Source organism: Artemia franciscana, chromosome 7, assembly GCF_032884065.1.
Source record: "Artemia franciscana chromosome 7, ASM3288406v1, whole genome shotgun sequence".
Taxonomy (NCBI): Eukaryota; Metazoa; Arthropoda; class Branchiopoda; order Anostraca; family Artemiidae; genus Artemia; species Artemia franciscana.
In genome coordinates, this window is record NC_088869.1 from 19,385,215 (window position 1) to 19,392,643 (window position 7,429).

Below are 7,429 nucleotides of genomic sequence, written 5' to 3' on the forward strand. Positions count from 1 at the left end.
ATGCAAGTTCTAGTGATATTACATCTCGTCTACCTTGGACCGAACATTATTCAAAAATATTTTCGAAAGTTAATTATGCAGTGCATAAGTGTTTCTCATATTTGCTCGAAAAAAATTTTCCGTCACGTTTATGTCAGACATGTGATTCCAGTTGAAAAGTGGGCTATTGTTAAAGGTATTAAGGGTTTAAAATCAAAATCTTTGGATATTGATGGGATTAGTGTTTTGAATCTTGCTCCGAATTCTTTTGAACTGGTATCTCATCTCCAACTGTTTTTTCAAATGTGTTTGAGTAGTTCGTTTGTGCCCGACTCGTTCTTATGCGGTAGCGTTACGTCACTTCTAAAAAAAGGAAAAGATCCGGTTTCTTGTAGTTCTTATAGGCCCATAACGGTAGGTTGTACTCTTAGCAAGTTTTTTGAACACCTCCTACTACCTTATATCACTAAGCTTGCTCTAAATGATGATAATCAATTTGGTTTTAGATCTAGGCTAGGCTGTCAGTATGCTCACCGTACTTTGACTTCTTTATTGAAAGACGCCCATCGCACTCGTTGCGTATTTCATTTGGAAACCCTAGACTTGTCTAAAGCATTTAACAGTGTTTGTCATACTCAAGCATGGACAGCATTATGCCAGAGAGGAGTAAATCCGTCAGTAATTCACGTGCTTCGTTTTTGGTACTCCCGTTCTTACCTTCACCTTAAGTCATTAGGTAATTATTATTTTGGTCATATCCCTGTTCGTTGCGGTGTAAGACAAGGGGGAGTTCATTCGCCGTATATTTTTAATGCTTGTATTGAAAATATATCAACTACGTGCCTACTAGGACCATCTGATATCTCATATCTGGCTTATGCGGATGAGCTTCTTCTGATTAATCAAACTGAGTCTGGTCTTGCCCGTTCATTGAAGTCAGTTACTTCTGCTTTCCGCGATACCGGCCTACACCTAAATATTGACAGGTGCTAGTTTCTTGTTTTCAACGGTAATAATTGTTCAGAATCACTATAGTGCGGTGGTTTTAGTATTCCTCGTGTTAAATCGTTTCGTTGGCTTGGTATAACAGTTTGCGATTCTGTGAATGCTCTCCGGTCTCGTGCTGTCAAAGATATTAGTGAAAAGCTGAGGCTCGGTTACTCTAAGATTGTAGCAAATCGTGGACACTATAGGAGAAGAGCGCTAACTCGGCTTTAGTCAAATTTTTGTGATCATTTTGTGCTCTTCTGTTCTGGTATTAGGCCACTTCTGTTGACTGGTGATCTAAAACGTATTCGCATAAATTATTACCGGTACTGCAAATTTATTTTATATTTACCTCGTTCTTACCGGAATACAAAACTGGTTAAAAAGTATTGTGCGACAGATATTACTGGTGCTTTCGAAAAATTATCTGCAAAGCTAGCTATTGAAGCGCTTTATAGGCTACGATGTTATCATCGCCTTATCCGTCTTTTTTCTGTATGTGATTAAATTTGTTTCTTTTGTATTACTTTTGCTGTTTTTCTTTTGTATTTTACTCCACTTAACCTCAGTTTTGTGAAGTGGGTGATAAATAAATTAATATTATTTAACGCAAAAGGACTCAAACAAAGCGGATGCAGGAAAATTGTTAAAATGTACAAACAAACGGTTTACTGCAGTCGTTGAAGCGCAAAAAAGTAAAGTGATATATTAAAAAAGCTTATGCGTAGGAATAGGAAAAATTACGTTCTAGAAGACAAGAAAAAAGGTTAAAGAGTTAACCTGTAATAGCCAGAGCAATCTATGCCAAATGAAAAACATAATTCTTGTTTTTTTTTACTCATTTCCCTGGAAATATCCCCCCATGCCTCGCGTATTAAGATTTTGTATTGAAAGACAAATATTCTCATGTTATTTGTCTAGTATTAATGAAAGACTTTTGATAAATATGTTTAGTTTTTCAGTTACTTGCAATTTATGATTCTACAAAGCTTTCAATTCAGAACTAAATAAAAAAAACAAGTTTTTTTTTAACTGAAAGTAAGGAGCGACATTAATACTTAAACAGAACAGAAATTATTCCGTATATGAAAGGGGCTGTCCCCTCCTCAATGCCCCGCTGTTTACGCTAAAGTTTGACTCTTTCTCACAAATCTACTTTTTAAAACAATAAAACACTTCTGTATATGGTAATTAGTTCGAATAAAAGTTACAACAAACTAAAAATTGGAAATTATTCTGTATATGAAAGGGGCTGTCCCATCCTCAATGCTCCGCTCTTTACGCTAAAGTTTGAGTCTTTCTCACAACTCTACTTTTTAAAACAATCAAACACTTCTGTATGTGGCAATTAGTTCGAATAAAAGTTCCAGCAAACTAAAAATTGGAAATTATTCTGTATATGAAAGAGGCTGTCCCCTCCTCAATGCTCCGCTCTTTACGCTAAAGTTTGACTCTTTCTCACAACTCTACTTTTAAAACAATAAAAACACTTTAGAGTAAAGAATGGGGCATTGGGGAGGGGACAGCCCCTATCTTATACAGAATAATTTCCAACGTAACCTATTTAGCAAAGGTTAGCTCCACCCTTTCATTGTTACTCAGAAAGGGTCATCCTATTTTAGTTTTTTGTTGGTTTTATTTTGTATTTTATCAGTTTTATTCTGCACTAAGGACGGTCAAGCGGAGGTTTTGACCGAAATATTTGCATAGTTTTTCAATTTTTTCACTTGCTGTTTATTACCCTCGTTTTCTACTTTTCTTTGCGATTTTATGTTTTATTATGATTAGACAGTGTGGTATCAGAAATTATTAAAGTTTCTTTTTTAAACCCTCTTCCCCAAAAAAACTTTGCTGAAAATACTCTTTGGCTGGCTTTTTGTTGGGAAACACGGAAAGGATTACCGACATGATCTTTAAAACAATCAGAAATTAGTCTTTTTCAAATGAAAGCGCGCAAAAAACATTTTTCACCTGAGATCCTCCGCAATAAAGTTTCTGGGTAGAATTTTCAGCTAAAATGGAATCATCTTGGAGAACTTGGAATCATTTTTTTTTTAACGAAAGTAAGAAGCAGCATCAAAACTTAAAAGGGACAGAAATTATTACGTATACTTTAGTTTAGTTTATATAGTATACATACATAGTTTAATATTGTCCAGCATGTAGTATACGCATACTTTATCATACGTATACTTTTAATTAATCGCAAGTTTTTACTTTTTGCCCCAATTCCTTAAGAGCGACTCTTGAAACAGAATGGCCGTTTGATAAGAATAATAAGCTTTTTTTAATTTTCAATCGTTAGTTATGAAAGAGTGTCGGGTGGGTGCAGATTGGGAAAAGGGGATGGTGCCTGAAACCACCTTGAGGGAGCCGGATTTTCCGGTATGATCTGATTAACAATCAGAAATTGAAATTAAAAAAAATGAACTGGAAGATTAAAATAGTAACCGAAATTCTAAAAAAAAACTGATCTTTAAATAGGTACATCAAAAGAATCAAAAGTTACGGGCCAAACAAAATTCAACCGATTTCTGAAATTCGGGGGAATATCAAAAATTCAAGGAATCTTAATGAAAATCACACGATCAGATTGAGTGTACTAGAGAGCCCTGTTGTAGAAGTTCCAAGCTCCTATCTGTAAAAACGTGGAATTTTGCTATTTTTGCCAGAAGACAGATCACGGATGCGTATTAATTTGTTATATAAACATGGTATTAAAATTGAGGAAGCTTTATTAAAAGCGCTAAAAGCATTAGCATAAAGAGCAAAGTATTGAGGAAGGGTGCAATCCTAATATACAGAATATTTTGTTTCCGTTTTGAGTTTTAATGTTGCTAATATACTTTCAGTTAAAAAGACTTTTTTTTTGTTTTTTAATTTAGCTAAGGCTAAGAGCAGTAAGATAAAAATTTACGATGTATATGAATATACAGGTTATCAAAAGAACATATCGGCAATGTCATAGCAACGGCTAATTGAATTAAGTTAAAACACACAGGACTTGACAAGACGGCCGTTCAACTAACCAAAAGGCAATATGTTAATACTATAGCCGCTAATAGTACTAGTGCTACTACTATTGTTGCTACTATTGCAAGTATGACTAAGGGTATGAAGGTCAAATTTGCAGGGAATTTTGAGGAGGTAAAGAGAGCAAAATTTCAATACATCGTTTGCGAGTCAGTAATATCTTAGGAACCTTCTCAAGACCGGACCATAACTTCCACTTTACTGCAAACAAAATGCATTTAAAACACTGTAATTGATCAAAAGCTACAAACTGGAGAAAATTTTTTAACTGTCAGAAAGAAAGGGGAAATCTTCGAGAAATTAAAAATTTTAATGAAAATTACACCGCGAGTTTTGGCATTTAAGAGATCTCTACTGTAGAAGTTTCAAGCTTCTATCTACTAAAACCTAAAAGAAATGTTTATCTCTAAAAGATATAATATTAATGACCCTCACCCTAATAGATGATATTCAATTTTGCAGAAGCAGCAAAGAGCAACAAGAAAACCAGAAAGCAGCACGCAAACCAAGGAACGTTTTTGGAACTATAAAACACAGACATTCCGACAAGCCTGTTTCCAAGTTAATTGGATATCAATAATTTATTGGGTCCTCTGCTGCATTACTCTCGCCCATTCTGAGACTAATTATTGATACGAAGCATATTTGTTTGACCCCATTTTTGGTCATTAAAAAGGTCTTAATTCTTTGATGCCAAAATCCCACCAATGTCTTTTAATGTTTTTTTTTTTTTTTTTTTTTTTTTTTTTTTTTTTTTTTTTTTTTTTTTTTTTTTTTTTAGCAGAGTTCAAGGTAATGCTACAAGACACTCTTAGTTCTCCACTAAGCTTCTGTGTAGTTCATCTCAAAAATAGTTGATATTTTTCTATTGTATTTTCAATAGTGTTTCCTTCTTAAAAATTGGCGCGGGTCTTCTAAAAAGAACCTAGAAATACCCATTAAAACACACCGAATTTTACAACTTTGAACACTTATTCGTCAACCAGGGGCAATCGCCAACATAAAAGCACTGTATATACAAATTTAATGTCCTTTCAAAAAAAAAATCAATCAATTAAATAATTTATGAAAATGTTTAATAAAAAATAATTAATAATAAAATGTCAATAAACAATGGCCATAAAATGTTTTGTTGACTCAGGAAGCGGTTTCTTGGCAGAGGAGCAGAGGCCATAGAAGAAGCAGAAGTGCTTTGATGAGCAGTAAGTAATGAGTGAAGTGAGGGATGAGCAAAAGTGAAGCGAACATTAAGCCAAATCTTCCTTTAGCAATGGAGCATTCTGAATATACTGGGGGATTGTGAATAGAGCATATGTAGGGGCATTGTGATGAATTTGAATCCAAAGTAGTCTATACTGTTGTCCTGTGATTGTGTTTAAGCACCATCTATAACTCAAATCACGGAATAACAGTTAATAGACCTGAAAGAGAACAGAAGAAAAAATAAAAATCTTGAAGCGAAGAGTTCAAAAAAAAGAATAACTAACGTCTAATAAAGAATTGACAAATAAAAAGAATAAATGATGTAGAATAAACGAATAAAGAATGCATAAAATTAACCTAACTACCAAGGAGGCAGATGAAGAAGAAGCAAAGGTAATAAAATTTGGGCCAAAACTGACCTTAGTGAGCCTACTTCCAGCCTTATGGTTTTGAACCGCTTTGCTTAATTATTTGCGTTTCAAGCTAGTTTAACTTAGCTTAGTTTTACTTACAAAAAAATAACAAATTTGAGCAGTTTATATATTTGGCATGCTTGTTGTCATAGTGTTGCATTTACATTTAAATGAAACTACTATGTTTTCATTTATTTCTTTACTTTTAATTAATATAAAAACTTCTTTTCAAAAAAAGTAAAGAGCTACATTAAGCCAAAAATAAACAAAGATAAAGTTAATGATCTCCCAAGCGTAAAACTACCACAGATCACTATTCATAAATAAATAAAACTCAAAACAAACAGAAATTACGATCAAACAGTTTGTGGTAAGGAACTGTAATAAGCAGCGATCTGCCTCAAGGGTAACCGAAACTCTAAAAAATGAAATTTTAAAACTAATAGTTACGTCAAAAGAATTATATTTTCATGCTGATTTTCAATATATATTTATAAGTTTCATCAAGTTCAGTCTTACCCATCAAAAGTTACGAACCTGAGAAAATAGAAAATTGAAAAAATCAGTGAAAAGTGAGCCTTATTATAGAAAATAACAGGGAACACCCCTTAAAAGTCATCAAATATTAACAAAAATCACACCATCAAATTCCGCGTACCACAGAACCCCACTGCAGGAGTTTCAAGCTCCTATCTACAAAAATGTGGAGTTGTGTATTTTTTTTTTGCCAGAAGACAGATCACGGATGCGTGGTTATTTGTTTTTTTTTCCAGGGGTGATTGTATCGACCCAGTGGCCCTACAATGTCGCAAGAGGACTAATTCTAACGGAAAATTAAAATTTATAGTGCCCTTTTTAAGTGACAAAAATATTAGGTCCAAGTTACAAACTTTGACCATTGTTTACATATAGTAAGGATTATTGGGAAGTGTACAGTCGTTTTAAGGGGAAATTTTTCGTGTTGAGGGGGAGGGAGTTACGTGGGAGGAACTTTACATGGTGAAGTTTGTCACGAGAGAAGAGAATTTGCATGAAGGGGCTGCAGGATTTTCTGGCATTAATTAAAAAAAGTGAAAAAAAAATCAGCTGAAAGTAAGGAGCAGCATTAAAACCTAAGAAGAAAGGATATTGTTATGTAAATAAGGGAGTTCATCTCCTCCATGATACCCTGCTCTTTATGTTGAAGTATTTTTAGTAATTTTAACTATTTACTTTACGGCCTTTGTGATGAAGGGGTCATTATTAAAGAACTGGGACAAAATTCAAGCTTTAGTGAAAAGAGCGAGGTGTTGACAAGGGGGCGAACTCCCTCATATACGTAAATTGGCCAAGGAAATCGGCCAATTCTGCAGATCAAAGGCAGTGCTTATGAAAGGACGGTAGTTCTGAGGTAGATAATACCATTTCATAACCTGTATAAGCGTCATACCGAATTGATTTGACATCTACCGAAACTTTCCATTGCCAAAATTATTGCAAAACACAACAAAATTCTTGCTTTAGGCTGACTTGACTAGCTACTAACCAAATTGAAACGCTATTCATGCTAAAAAAGACTAAAATAAAATAGCAGAATCCCCTTTTATCTCAGGAAGCTTTTCAAGTCGAAGGAAAGCCTCGCTCTTTGCGCTAAAGCTTTTAATTGTTTTAAAAAGCAGAATTATGGCAAAGAGTCAAACTTTAGCGTAAAGAGCGAGGGATTGCGGAGGGGAAAACCCATTTCATATACGGAGTAATTTCTGTTCGTTTTAAGTTTTAATGTCGCTCCTTACTTTCAGTTAAAAAAACTAGTTTTTTTTATGTAATTTCTGAAC